The sequence below is a fragment of the Rhodnius prolixus genome, unplaced genomic scaffold (genome assembly GCF_049639745.1).
Source record: "Rhodnius prolixus isolate KJV_2025 unplaced genomic scaffold, Rpr scaffold_9, whole genome shotgun sequence".
Taxonomy (NCBI): Eukaryota; Metazoa; Arthropoda; class Insecta; order Hemiptera; family Reduviidae; genus Rhodnius; species Rhodnius prolixus.
The window spans coordinates 20,524,301-20,540,309 of record NW_027411604.1 but is presented as its reverse complement, the minus strand read 5'-3'; the positions used below and the strand labels follow the sequence as shown (position 1 = coordinate 20,540,309).

The 16,009-nt window shown below is 34.6% G+C and overlaps 1 protein-coding gene and 1 long non-coding RNA gene across 3 annotated transcripts in view; one reads left to right on the top strand and one right to left on the bottom strand.

The window, feature by feature from the left end:
* LOC141454028 (uncharacterized) overlaps positions 1-16,009 on the bottom strand; it is a 772,684-nt gene that overhangs the window by 107,128 nt on the left and 649,547 nt on the right. The gene's annotated exons all lie outside the window — the stretch shown is intronic.
* LOC141454187 (uncharacterized) lies at positions 11,965-13,267 on the top strand. Its single transcript, XR_012458553.1, has 2 exons — positions 11,965-12,452; positions 13,133-13,267. It is a non-coding gene; the product is annotated as an uncharacterized lncRNA (long non-coding RNA).

Genomic DNA, 16,009 nt, shown 5'->3' with positions numbered 1-16,009 from the left:
AGGAAATAGCGCTTATGGGAGATCGAGGCAATTTAAACCCAATTCCCAGTTTCCGTTAACTACTGAAGACGAGTATACACGCAGGGGCCTTTCCTGGGAGCCACTGGGCATGTATAAACGCGCTGACTTAGCTCTGGCGACGTTTAGAAGCCATATTATCTCTGCCACTGTCAGAGGAATTCCAGTATGATTCAGAATGCACGATTACAGTATTTCCTCTTAGTAGTTGAGCAAAAGAAAGCAATTGAAATCATCATCAAAGTCGCTCATCTTGCTGATGATGCTATGTCTTGTGGCGAGCATGTCAGAACTTAAGAATAGGATGTTGAAGCTACTGGATCTAAACTTGATTTGCTCTTTTGCCATTCTGTCAGCTTCTTCGTTGCCCTGGAGTCCAACATGATATATATATATATATATATATCTAATGAGGTTTGCTCGAATCAAGTAAATTTATTTGGGCCAATTAAATGAATTTAGATTTTACGTAGACAAACATTCCGTTCGCCACAAGATACAGAAAATTCCATCTTAACATTCAAACACATCACAATCCACTTGTACAACATCTATCTTCAAGAACATTTCAAGACAACTCTTCTAGACGTCTTAAAAAACAGTTTCTTTTTTTATCCTACGCCTTCACGGTCAATGGCTACTTCGGCCATACGACGTCTGGCAGCCCAATATAAGATATTATTTTTTTTGTGTGTGTGTGTGTGGGTCCATGGGCATATTGTCCCGGACATCCTGCAGTTATGGGAGCATGTTAGCTGGTGCTGACCGTTCATAACATCTTCACCACAAAGCACACAGTTACTGCTGTCCTTAATGCCAATTCGGTGGAGATGCTTCTGAAGATAATCATGCCCCGTCAATAATATAAAACAAGCCACAGCTGTTGATCTAGGCAGATCGGTGGGGAGTCTTCCTTTGATATTTCCAAGCACCTCCCAATGCTTCCCTTGTGCGATCGAAGTCGGTGCTGTATCTCTGTCTTAGCTGTTCTAAGCTACTGCGGGGCCTGGATCTAAACTTGATTTGCCACCTCTTTTGCCATTCTGTCAGCTTCTTCGTTGCCCTGGAGTCCAACATGAATCGGGATACATTGCAGTACAATTTGCTTCCCTTGCGAAAGGAACGAACCTATCTATGAGAGCCTTGCATTTCTTTATAATCATGTCGTTTTTATCATCTTAGCCGGTTACTGCTGAAAGACACTGTCTTAAAAGACAGTGGCTTCGCGATCTCCTCTCTAATGACGAGAGTCAGTAGAATTTATAATGTTATTGGAGTGTTACCGCTGGGTAACTTCTCCACTCTAAGTGTGATACCATTGTTATCATTGTTGCTTATAACGCAATAGAATGCGTTGATTATAACTAAATAAAGATTTTACTTTTTCAAACACAAACCTCCATACTGCCGTCAACAGCTCATATATAAGTGAAAAATCAGAACCTAAATACAGAGAATTCTTTGACGGTCTTCCTTTCGGCCAAAATCAAAATCTTGCCTCTACAACGATTCCAGATCGTCTTCAACGTCGATTGAAACGCTTCGTGGCCTTGTGATCAACTCCTGCAGTAAGAAACCCCAGTCTCTCCTTCAGCTGATCCAGTCATGAAGAGTTTCTTATATCGAATTCACCTGATTAAATTTGAATTTTGTAGATTGTGAATTATATAACAAATAAGTGAGTGAATGATTAAGTTTGAAATCTCCTTATAAAAGCAGAAGCCAAAAGGTTGTCCCCCCCGAGTACAAGAATAGGGCGCCTATTCTGCCTTTTTTGGCAGCCAATAAGCAATAATCAATGCCAAGGACTTTAATAAATATAGGATAAGCGGAACGAGATTCTGGGATATCTAATCAGAGTGAAGTTTTGTGTGGGTGTGTGCGTGAAGGGTGAGCAGAAGAAGAGGGCTATGGAATAACCCATGGGTATGGGGTACTTAAAGAGGGGTTGAGAATATAGAGGATACTATAGTTTGCCAATACTAGCCTTGCTGTTGGCATCAACCTATACCTCCCTTGTACCATACTATGTGAGGCTAAAGTCAGTTTATTGGAGGGCATAGCCTCCACCGCTCTTCTAAAGCCTTTTCCATCCGTACTCCCCCCCACAATAGTATCATGGCGTCGCCCCAGTGTAGCCAACTTTACATTGACATTCCTTGCCCGGGCACACATTCAATCCAACGTCCTGATTGCTATGGTATGTATGCATGTGAGCGAGTGTATGTATAGCCTCACAGCCTCATTCAAACTGGCCAATGTTGCCAGTGATCTGGTTGGCAATGTCCACTTAACCCACAATTCAAAGACCATCTCTCTATTTCCAACTCTTTCTTCCCTAATGCCCAAACCGAGAACTGGGGCTACCCTTTCGATCGAATGAAGCAAATCTGAGTGGCCTCTATCTTGTTAGTAAATCTGAATCACTCCTATTTCTCAAATACTAATCAGAAATTATGTTTTCTTTTTCATTTAGCCAAGGCACAAAAGCTGCTAAACCTATTTTCTCTAGTCCTTCTTTCTCTAGTTATTAGTCTACTGAAGGTTATCAACATTTGAGCCACAATTATTTCTTAACCAAACTCTCTCACAGGCTAAAACCATACATTACCCTCGAGTGTAACCTTAAATGAAACCTACCCATCCACGGCAGCTGTCCAAAAATGATTTTTTCTAAATATGATGAATACATCTACTCTTTTTTCTTTTTTTTAATGTTCGAAGTTTACGGAAACCCCTAGAAACTATTTTTTTGAGAAATATTTATAAATATTTAAATATAATATAATATATATGAAATATAATAAATATAAAAAAATACTGTAAAATCCCTTGGGTAAAGAAGTACTTTTGGTAGGAGATTTCATTTTCAAAGTCTGATACTTGCAAAACTAGAGCCTTTGGAGGGGAATCTATCTTTATCACTCGCAGAAGTATCTCTCATTCAAAATGTTTCAATTAAAAGATTTATATGTTGGTAGCCTCAATAAACAAAGTTAGGTGCTGTTTCAAGACAAATCGTAGAATGAGTTTCGAATCAATCTCATATTTTATATCCACTTTAAATTGAACGATTATAAAATTTAAAATGCATAATATCAACGTACATACCGATTTTATTTTGTTATTGTTTTTAACATCTTATTTAAGTGCAAGTTTAGCGCAGCAGAAGGAAGTAAAAATCGCCAGTATAAGTTCATTGTTCAATTAAACTGATTGTTACTTTATGCAGTAGTTAAGCATTAATAATAATATGTAATTAATAATTAATCTAGTTTGTTAATATTAAATGTTAATGCAGTTTTCTTCAAGTGCATTGTTAATTTACGAAAATTGTAAAAACTCGTAAGTGTTCACCCTACAATGTTATATAAGTTATATAATGTTATATAAATGTTATATATTATATATGTGTAATATAAAATAGATATGCATTCTTTTAGTTGGTTAAAGGGCTACATAATTAATGTTTGAAAATAAATGAATTATAATTACAAGTATTATTTATTTGATACTAACCATGTAATTTGTGCACAAGTAAGACGAATTCAAGACTGAAATTTCGTTTTAACTCCGTAATTCAAATTACCAACAGTAAAAGATCAACTATAACTTTCCCTTTTTCTTCCTTAATGTGCGAGTGAATGTGATGATTATTTAGAATAAAGATAAATCATAAGAATAATTTGGAATAGAGTTAAAATGAAGTGCCTTTTTAATACTAACTATGATGATGAGATACATCTTTTATTATTCTAACAGAAAAATATTTATGGGTGATAAAAGGCCCAGTACAAGGATCTGTGACATCTAATACATTCTAAAAAAATATGATATATGTTAGTTTTTGTTAAGGAGTATTGTAATGGTGGCAAACTATACAATACACAATTGAGCTACTCTAGATAACCGATTCTAACTAGAACCTTATTGTAGCAGACTCTGGTGGTATTTAAGCGAAATTTCAGATTTCAATCCTTTGTAATTACTTATTTTTAAGTTATTATGGAATCATATTGTACCACAGTGTGACGGGGCGTTCTGAAGCTAAATCAGAAAAGAAACAAATAGACTGTCTCATACTAGTGAGATTAATTGAAGGATATAAGGACAATTTCTTAAAATGGTGCACGCATAGTTGCTGCTGGTGTCAAACCATGTGGTGCAAAATTAAAGAAAGCTTCTTCGCGCTGTATTGACAATGGGGAGAAGGATATTTCAGGAATCATCTTTTGATAGTTGGACGTAATGGCTGCCAGTAAAAATAGACATTACTTTGCTCACTTATTTCTAGAATCAATATATCTTTCATTGGATATTAACCGTGACAGCCCAGTCACTTACAAATCATAGCCATATCCGCTAAAACGCCATCAAATCGAATGTTTTAGATATAGCTTTTGATATTGGTATCTAGAAGGATGGACTAAAAAAGAAGAAAAGAATATAGTGTAGGTTATGCAATTGTAGGCATCGCGCAAGGACCGATTTCGATTGTTAGCCATCGATAATCATCGATTTGCTGCAAAACCTTCTTATTCGGTTTACTCAATCAAAATTTAAAAATAAACATCTTTTTCATCTACCACAGCGAAAGTTGCTGTACCTTTTACGAGCATCACTCAGATTCTTGGGTTGGATTGAGGTGCCATGCTTGAGTATTGTGGTTTCACAAGACATGTCTCTCCATAATGGGGTTCATATTAGATCATTTTTTCAGTGACTGTATCCACGCCTTCCATTGAAATTTAATGGCTGCTAGTCAAAATTTCCAAGCTTATGTTTTGTTTTAACTGTAATATAGTTTATAAATGATAATTATCATTTATTATCTAATTTTCTAAAATGCTCCAATGATTTTATTTAAACACAGCGTACATCTAGATCATTTGAGATCTTCAATATAGTAATGGAGGCTCACTAATATAGTAATCACCTATTTTTTTTCAGGCGGGGCTTAACGTCCAAACAATCAGGTGGCGCGGTCGGAGGTGATTAATACATACTTTACCATAAAGTTCACATATTCAACATTAAATAAAGGTCTAGACCGGGAATCGAACTCAGTAACCACAATATAACTTAGCTTTACAGGTCCCGCCTCTAACCGCTCGGCTACCATGGCGCTTGGTTCACTAATATATATTATTTCTCTGGCCATATATTGTTAAAAATAAGATCAAATCATAGATCAGTCAATACTTATTGTGATACAATTATTATTTCTTGCTCGTCCTCCATATCATGCTCGTCCTTTAAACAAAGTCCTGTTCCTATTCAGTCTCTTCGGTTGCTAGGACACTTTTTCCCATCCTGAAAATTAATAAGGGCACCAATAGTATTCGAAACTTGAGGAAACTTTAAAAAAAAAAAAAAAAGATCTCAAAAAAAATCTTCTTTGGCCATTGTCGAATAAATACCTTTTATTTATAAAGAATTCAAGTTAAAATGAAATCAAACTATAGAGAATGATTTCTTGTTATTATAAATAAGTAAAGAATCATACACAACCATTTGTTTGCAACAAACAAGCGCCGTCAGATCATTCTTCATCAAGACAATGCCAGCTGTCACACATATCTCGTCTAACAACCGACTATTTGAGCACTCAAAAAAAATCTAATTAATGGGTCATCCGCCGTACAGTCCTGATTTGGCACCAAATGACTTCTTTTTGTTTCCGAACTTCAAGAATAAATTACTTGGACAACGATTTTCGTCGGTAGAAGAAGCCGTTGATGCATTCAAAAACCATGTTTTGGAGGTGTCTCAAGCGGAATGGAAAAAATGCTTTGACAAGTGGTTTGAACGCATGCAGAAGTGTATAGATCATAAAGGAGAATATTTTGAAAAACAATAAAGTCATTTTCAATGACAAATTACTGTTTTTTTATTATTAGGCTCAAATTATAAATAGTGCCCCTCGTAGAATGAAATAAATCTGATAGTTCAGTGTAACAGATTGCATCCAGTTCAGTGTAGAATTAATTCTGTTTACACAATCTTTGTGTAATTAATTGATATTGTTAGCTAATTACCTTTCATTAACTGATAGATTAAATTTACTTAAAACCCACAACAAGTTAGCAAGCAACAGTTCAATATGAAATGTTGCCAGATTTTTGGTTTTTGCGGCTGGTTAGAAGGCGTGGCTATTAACCAGAACATATCATTGTGTATAGTTTGTGTTACATATATCTTTAGGGAATAAAGGCGGGAAATATTTTAGCGCAAATATTGCCAACATCCTGTTTCTATTTTACTTCCTCCTCTATACACACACACACACACACACGCTCTGCTTGTAAATTTTCTTTTTAGAAGAGCCACCGGGGGTATAGGAGGGGCAAACATTTCTCCCTCCATTCGAACATTATAGCATTCAAACAAGTGCCAACGAGTTAGCATTATTGTTGAATCTGCTAATAAATAAGGGAAGTACATAGTGTTGGGTGGTTTGTTTTGTGCAGGCAACGAGGGAAAGATGCTTCTATAGCCACATTATTTTCATTCTATGCCATTTTTCGCTACAATTTTGGCTGAAACCATTTCTGTTTACAAATACAAACCTTGCTGGTGGAAGAACATTGTATTTCCAATGATTCTATCCACTGTAATGTTTTACAGTCTGAAGCCGGCGTGTGTCGTTCAAAACTGTTTACCTTACAAAAAGCAACTCAAATAATAATAATAATAATAATAATAATAATAATAATAATAATAATAATAATAAAAATAATAATAAGGGAAGGCATTAGCTATGAGGTTAGCATACTGGACTCCCACGCGGAGGTCCCGGGTTCGAATCCAGCAGCTGATCCTTAGATTTTCTCTTCCTAGGAGCTTCTTACAGCTCACTGTCCGGTGATGGACAGTGTTGTCTGTAACGAGAGAACACTGTCCGGAGGCCGGCAGTGCACTGAGACAAGCTCAAGGCGCCAATAACCTTAGATGTTGACGCGCCTTAAATCATTAAAAAAAAAAAAATAATAATAATAATAACTTCTTTTTTATGGTGGGGGAAAATGCATTATGCATCATCGTGGGAGAAATGCCCACGGTATGTGGAGCACTCACCCACTAAAAAACCCACCTCCCCTAGAGGCACAGAAACCCACCTTGGAACCACTTACGCACTACTTCAAGGTGGTGCCTCACAATAGCTCATACGAGCTCTCATCGGACTTTATTCACCTCTCTAGAACGACCGGAGCAGACGGAAATCCAGCTCCTGCTTTTTTCTTACCAATACTGCCTTCACAAAGGTAACCACCCGGTCCTAGCAGTCTCTGTGAGAGAGCATAATCCCTACTACGTTCTCGGGAGTGATTCGTCCGACCTCTTTCTCCAAGCACTCCCTCTCCGGCACCCATCTATCACACAAAAAGAATGTGTGATGGGCGTCATCGAGGTCAGAGTCTCCGAAGATGCATGACGGGTCTCCAACTTGAGGGAGGGATTAGCTATGAGGATAGCATACTGGACTCCCACGCGGAGGTCCCGGGTTCGAATCCAGCAGCTAGCCTTTAGATTTTCTCTTCCTAGGAGCTTCTTACAGCTCACTGTCCGGTGATGGACAGTGTGGTCTGTAACGAGTGAACACTGTCCGGAGGCCGGCAGTGCACTGGAAAAAGCTCCGGGCGCTAATAACCTCAGCTGTTGATGCGCCTTAAATCATTAAAAAAATAAAAATAAAATAAATAATAATAATAATAATAAATTAAGGAGATTGAAGTATGCATTATTGAATCACTTACCTTTACTGAGAAAACCAAAAATATTTCACGGAAATAACTCAAGATTTCTTAAATTCAACTAAAATCCTTCCCCTTATCCTAAAATAAGAAATTAAACCACAAATGTCCGATTTGCCAACAGAGACTACGTTGTATTATTAATTTTGGATATTTCTACTCATGTTAGTAAAATGGGACGAATTTGTGTAATGAATGAACCTTCATAGATGCAGTAAAGCCTTTCTGATACGTGATCATCTGCAAATATGTTCTAGTACGCGCTATAAATAAATACACATACCGTGAGCGAAACAAGCAGGTGTGCTCCCTCAAGGGGAACATAATTTCTCTGAATGTTGCAGACATGTTTCAGTTTTACTTTTTTTATCGCACTCTCTTCGTGTGTGCATATATGTACATACAGCTTGCTGTGCACATAGCTTCTTTCTATATACAGTACATATATATCATTACAGTTTGTGCCCATGATCCTTGGGCATGGTAGTAACAGGGTGGAGCAAAAAGAGAAAAAATAGGGTGGGTTAAAAAAAAGGTGGAAAAATAAAGGAAAAGAAGATCTAGTGAAGAAAAATGGCTGAAAAAAAAGAAGGCGATGGATGTGAAGTCATAGAGGACGGATGAAATTGCTTCTAAATTATCTTGTAACTACCGCGTGGTTAACTTCACTTGGCTTAACTAGCCTTATTTCTTCCTTTAGGTTGCACCACTTTCAACAATATTTCCATTTTTTTGTGTTTGTGTGTGTGTGCAGAAATCTTGCACATTATAAGGCATGATTCATTGTAATTGCAGGCACATAATTTTTCGCCTTAAATGCAGGGATAAACTCAGCTCTGTATCAAGCCAAACTGGAAGGTTCTAGTAATATCATTCTTAACAACAAATAAAGATGAATCAAACACATTCTGTTTAAAGAAAAGAAACAGAAAAATACTAAAAAGGAATTTAGTAACAATGTTGCCAACTTTTACACAATTAAAGAGATTTTTTTTTTTATTTACTTTAAAAAAGTCAGAATAAAGGCATGGCTGCTCCTAATTTTGCTGCGTTCAACATGAGAATTAGAAAAATTATGCATTTGTTTACTCTGTCGTACAGAACAATTCTGTTCTCAAATATACAGAGTGAATCAGTAAGTAATGTCGATAGGCCTACTGTGTGTAGTACATCTAAAGTGGAGTTCAATGACTTATTGGCCAACTTCATATTTTCCACTGTTCTTGAGTGACGTCACTTAATTTTTTTTCCCCCAAAAAAACGTTACTTTTTTTTGCAATAAAAATGTAATTAAACAGAAAGTTGTAGTCCGAATTCGATTCTGATGACACGGTAAGAAAGACAGATAAATTTTCTAAAAATTGACACCATTTCGAAGCATATGCTATTCTCCAAACAGCCTCAATCTTCCTCCGGATGCTGGAAAAATAAAAATAATCAAAATTTTTATGAAAACTCATTAGGCCCTTACGTGATCATTGTCAGACCTAGGTGCTGGCACTTTTTATAAAAGTTTCCTTGTTTAATGGGCTTTCAAACGGTATATCATTTTCCAGGATTCCTTTTATCTTTGTATAAGAAATTACGTTTATTTTGCAAGAAAACGTGTTCACGAGCACTAGGTAACACTTCCCTTATCTGTTAGACTTGGTTTCAAAATTTTCTATTGTACCATATTTGAAACTAAGCAAATTAACCTTCGATAATAAAAATAGCACTTGTCCGAAAAATATTTCCTAACATTTTCTCAAATATTTAAGAGTTTAGATTTTTTTTTTTTTTTTTTTTAGTGCAATTTGTAACCTTTGACTTCCTTATTTTAAGACAGCCTACTTTAAAATTGACTACTGGTCCATCTAAAAGAGTTTTCAATGAATTAAACAACTTGATAAACTAACACTGTTGAGTGCTCGTCAACACGTTTTCTTGCAAAACAAACGTAATTTCTCATACGAAGATAAAAGGAATCCTGGAAAATTATATACCGTTTGAAAGCCCGTTAGACAAGGAAACTTGTTTAAATAGTGCCAGCACCTAGGTCTGATAATGATCACATAAGGGCCTAATGAATTTTCTTAAAAATGTTGCGAAGTTTGAGGCTGTTTGGAGAATAACTTATGCTTCAAAATGGTGTCAATTTTTAGAAAATTTATATGACTTTCTAACCGTTTCATCAGAATCGAATTCGGACTAAAACTTTCTGAGTAATAAGATTTTTATTGCAAAAAAAGTGATGTTTTTAGAAAAAAAAATTTAAAAAGACGTCACTCAAGAACAGAGGAAAATATGAAGTTGGCCAATACGTCATTGAACTCCACTTTAGATGTGCTACACACACAGTAGGCCTATCGACATTACTTACTGATTCACCATTATTTTCAGACATTATTTCTAAAAAAGCGGATATTCTCCCAACTGTTTGCCGTTACCATTAAATAATTTTTAATAAAAAAAATATTCTATTATGAACGTTCACAATATACGAAAGATAATTCAAGTTTTACTTTATGATGTACCCAAACTACGAGGCAATGCATCATAGCTGAAAGCTAAAGTAATATATTATGCTGTTCGAAATTGTGTACATAAAGGTGTATGAGCGTAATAATTCTATGGCATATAATAATATGCTGCGCACAGCCATATGTTCTAGCGTTCAACCTTTATCAAGTAATAAATATCACAGTTGAAGGAAAATAACACAAAAGAAATTTCCTAAAATATTACCAAACTATTAATAATATTATGTTAGCTCCTATTATATCAATAGCTTGTAAAGATACAAACTTTATGGTCTCTGAGCAAAAAGGATGTAAAAAAAAAAGAGTCGAAACTATTAGGGCCAAAACACACGTTTTGTTAACGTTTAAAATAAATACAATCGCCAATTGCTCTTTAGAAATCTTTGCAGAATAATTTCAGAAAAACCTTAATGCAAAATATTCATGGCGGGCGAATCATACGTCATTATTATAAATTATTTGTAATTCTATTTATCTGTATCTTAGCTCAAAAATTTCAGAAGTTTATTTATTTGTTCTTGTTAAAGAAACCACAAAGAATTGAGCCATTCATCAAAAATAAGATTTAATTTCTTTCATTTTAAATAACAAACAATTTGTCATTGTAGTGTGAATATTAAATATAAAAATACCCAATAAATTCACGCTAATAAAACAAAATATAAATAATTTAATCCCTTCGCTTAAACAAAAGAATCAGACGAAAATAATAATAATAATAAATAAATATTAGATTAATGTAGTTGGAATCTTCTACGAAAAGCTCTAAAATGAAGCTTAATATTAAATACTCATTTGAACCTGAGGCTATATTATTCATGGCGAGCAATCAGTTAGGTATTTCCGCGTAATTGGTTGATAAATGAACAATATACGATGTTCATATCACAAACATGAAATAGAACTTTTAGATTTATTACAAGTTAATCTTTAAACAGTGTTGTTCATTGTTTTTGTTCAATGATTCAAATACTTTTATATTTTGTAGATATTTGCGCGAATAATCGGATTACAGTTAGAGCAATTCTTTGTAATAGATATTATTGGTTTGTATACTGTAATCATATTTAAAAGAACATATTTGCGTAACTAATCGGATTATTGTTAGAGCAATTCTTTGTAATAGATATTATTGGTTTGTATACTGTAATCATATTTAAAAGAACATATTTGCGTAACTAATCGGATTATTGTTAGAGCAATTCTTTGTAATAGATATTATTGGTTTGTATACTGTAATCATATTTAAAAGAACATATTTGCGTAACTAATCGGATTATTGTTAGAGCAATTCTTTGTAATAGATATTTTTGGTTTGTGTACTGTAATCATATTTAAAAGAACATATTTGCGCGTATAATCGGATTATTGTTAGAGCAATTCTTTGTAATAGATATTTTTGGTTTGTGTACTGTAATCATATTTAAAAGAACATATTTGCGCGTATAATCGGATTATTGTTAGAGCAATTCTTTGTAATAGATATTTTTGGTTTGTGTACTGTAATCATATTTAAAAGAACATATTTGCGCGGATAATCGGATTATTGTTAGAGCAATACTTTGTAATAGATATTTTTGGTTTGTGTACTGTAATCATATTTAAAAGAACATGTTTGCTTATATAATCGGATTATTGTTAGAGCACTTCTTTGTAATAGATATTTTTGGTTTGTGTACTGTAATCATATTTATAAAAACTTTGGTGCAATTATTAAGAATTTAGTAATTTCTACCTGTAATAAATTCATTACGGACAAATCATATGCCATTATTATAAATCATATGTAATTTTATCTGTCTTTAACCTTAAATGTTATAACGTGAACATGTGTTTAGATATTATTCTAACTCTTTTTAAGTTGTTCAGTTTTTTATTAATTGTAACTTATTATATCGTGCGTTTTGTTAATAATTCTAATTTTTGGTTAATCATTTTGTTATTCACAATTTTATTATTGATCCTCTTGTCCATATGCATCACTAAATCTTATATGAAATCGTTAGTACCAAATACTCCTACATAATTGAACAAGCCAGATTTCTGATCATCTAAAAGAAACTACATGAATTGTCTTATGTAAAATAGATAAAAAGCGGACTGGAGACATATAAATATTTACATTTATTGAATACATTTGCTACGTAAAGATAAATAAGTAAGCGATCATTTCTATTTTAATAAGTTCCTTAGTTATAAACACTTATCTGTGAAACTAATTACAGTTAATGGACATTCTGAATCGATACTTCAGCATTAGGGCTTTTTATAATGAAGAATCTTTAAAAACCAGTTCAAATCACTGGATTAAAACAGTTTTTGGTGACTCATTTAGGTGGTGTAAGTTGTTTTAAAGGTCGTGGTAAATTGCAGTATATTCTCCCATAACCTGGGCATTCTAGTTTTTTAGTTTTATCCGCTTTTGTGGTAGATTTATTTAGTAACTTTTTTTAAGAAATCTATCTAGCACGTTAACATGTGTGATGATTGTCGCCCGGAGCTTATTTTAGTGCATTGCCAGCCTTCTGGCAGTTTAATAGAATTGGGAGTTGATAATATTTTATTTTCTGAAAAAATTCAAATTAGTTTTATGATTACATTTATCTAATTTTGTTCTCCTACTTCAAGGCATTACTAAAGTGGGTTACTAATTTTATAGTCAATAGAGGGGCTTGGTGCTCTTACGCCTAAAGACTTCGCCTCCTAGACCAACTAGTACTCACCCAGGGCTGTTACCTTTATAAGAATAACCAGAGCGATCCATTTCTATCGATTTTGTAAACGTTATTTCGGAAAGTGGAAGGTACAATGCACTAACCTAACCACCCAATGTTTCAGATAATTGAGGTTTACTGTAAAGGAATGGCCACTAAAACTGAAATTCCATCCAAGACATTGCTGTCTACAATAAAACTTAGTGCACTGATTAATTTTAATAAAATAATTTCAAATACATGATGTAATATTATTTTCTTTATTGAGTAAATAATTTAAGACACCATCTGGTGTTTTTAAAATTTTCTCTTCTCATTCTTCTACAGTGATTAGTCAGATTTGAGATTTAAATTTAAAAGAGAGCAGTGTGTGCCATATTCGATATCAATGTCTCATACTCGACTGGAAACTTACCTTTTTACCACTCCTTGGAGTTATCACCTGCAGGACCTTTGCTGGCCACAAACTCGCCACGATATAAAAAGGTTTAAAAGACTTGCATGACTCTTGTAAGATGGACAAAGTGGGAAGATGTATTTCCTAGCCACTAAAGAGTTTTGGTGCCTTTACTAGTGTTAGTAGTAAACCGTTATGAGGAAAGCATAGGAAACTAAAATTTTCGGAGTTGAATTCAGATATCGGAGCATAAGAAGCGCTCTCAAGTAAGGTGATTTTGCTTTCTTTAAAGTAATTAGATTGGAACTCTAAGGAATCGATTTGAGAACATACTGATCTATAGAGAACTACGAGGAGTGGCTATTAAATAACGAGACTGATACTGCTACAAAAGAACTACGCAAGCGCCAAATCCTAACGACCGACAGCTGTGCAGCGTAAAGCCTTCTCTTTCGAGTGCAGCGCCTCACGTGTTTATAGAGAAATCTATCTGACCGGAACCGTCGTTTTTGTAAGAGGTTAGTAGAGCAACGAATTGTCGTGAAATTTCACATGATACTTGATAAAACCGCTATTGATGTTATTAAGTTTATGGTGATGAATGTTAATCATGTGCGCGAGTTTTTGAGTAGTTTAAGCGTTTCCAAGATGGCCGAGAAGACGTCGGAGATGATGACCACCTGCGTCGCCCTCCCACGTCCAAAACGGATGAAAATATCGATTATAGTTAATCAACATTACTACCGTGAGATGCTTGCTCAACTCCGTGAAAGAGTAAGGAAAAAAAACGACCCGATTTGTGGAAGAACAAGTCACGGGGTTCTCCATCAAGACAACGCGCCGGCTCACACCTCATTGTCTGTCAAGACGTTTCTAGCCAAGTACAACATCCCAGTTATTAGGCCGCCTGACCTGGTCCCATGTGACTTTTATCTATTCCCCAAAGTCAAATCTGCATTAAAAGGAACACGATTTCAGTCCTTTGAAGCTGTGAAAGAAAAAGCGGCACGCGTCATGCAGGAGCTGACAGAAAAAGACTTCTAGCACTGTTTCGAACAATGGTAAATTCGCATGGAGCGTTGAAGGGATAGGGGAGGGTTGTATATTGAAGGTGATAATAACTAAATATGTTTAAATTTAAAATAAAATGTTTTACAGCAATAGTCTCGTTATTTAATAGCCACACCTCGTATACTCGCGAGAAAAACCAAATTTACCCATTTTCAAAAATTTATTTTTATTTCAGGGAAACTAAATCTTCGAAGAAAATTTTCTATTTATAATTTTAGACAGAGAAAAACTAAACTCGGCTGAAAACGATCGATATAATTTTGTATTTAGGTTAAGGGGATTACTTCGTAATTAACATAATTAAATGTAAGCCTACAAAGTATATATAATTTGATAAAGTGCGATAATCCATTAATAGGTTAATCTGTATTAAAAATTATTACGGAAACACATAAGAAAATGTACCCAAACTTTTTGAAAATATTATTTACAATATATTTTACCCATAAAGTATTTGATCTGGAAAGATTTTTTTTATTTATTATTTCGATTAACTTCCTGTGGAATGGCAGCCGGAAGAGAGCAGATTTAAGTAGACCTGGAAGTGGATAAAATGACTGGAAATCTCAGATAGGATATAAACATGATTTGGACCGCCCCCGGATCACCAGGACGTCGTTCATATATCCCTCCATCATCATATATATATATACAAACACATTCCATACGTAATCGAATTGGGATTCCAATAGGAAATAACCTCGTAAAGTTGCTAATAAAGTCAAGTGGGCATGAAAATGATACTTACTCCCTTCGAGTATATAAATAACACTTATATTCCATTCTTATATATTTATATAAATACATTTATTTATTTATTTATTCTCATAAACTTTAGACGAAAACAATGTTGCCTTCAAAAGAGGAGGAAGCCAATCAATTTAATGCAGAAACTAGAGTATATTTAATTAAAGCACCTCAATTAATTTTTAAACGTAAAATTTAACGGCATCTAAAGTTAAAAATATTTTGATTAATTCTGGAGCAAATTCGAACCAAGTTAGAATCAAACTTACAGATTGCTTAGTTAAAACCACCTTATTATATGCTGGTTGTACGAGGGTCGTTTGAAAAGTCCGTGCAAAGTCAGAGAGATAGCACTACTGGCGCGTATCGAGGTTATGTTTAGTTAGTAGCATCTCTCGGAAGAACACACACCAAGTTTCAGCCAGATCGGTCAATTTCATTGTGTTTGGCATTCGTTTGAATCGAGGAAGTCGAGTGATTTTCAAAAAATGGACGAAAAAGAATTTCGTGTGTTGATTAAACACTACTTTATGAAAGGCAAAACGCCTCAGGAGACTAAAGAGAAGCTTGATAAACATTATGGTGACTCTGCACCTTCGACCATATGGCCATATGGGCACAAGTGACGCTGAACGTTCTGGACGCCCTGTTGAGGTTACTACTCCAGAAATTATTGATAAAATCCATGATATGGTGATGGATGACAGAAGAGTGAAGGTGCGTGAGATTGCTAGTGCTGTGGGCATCTCGAATGGACGGGTACATAATATTTTGCATCAACATTTG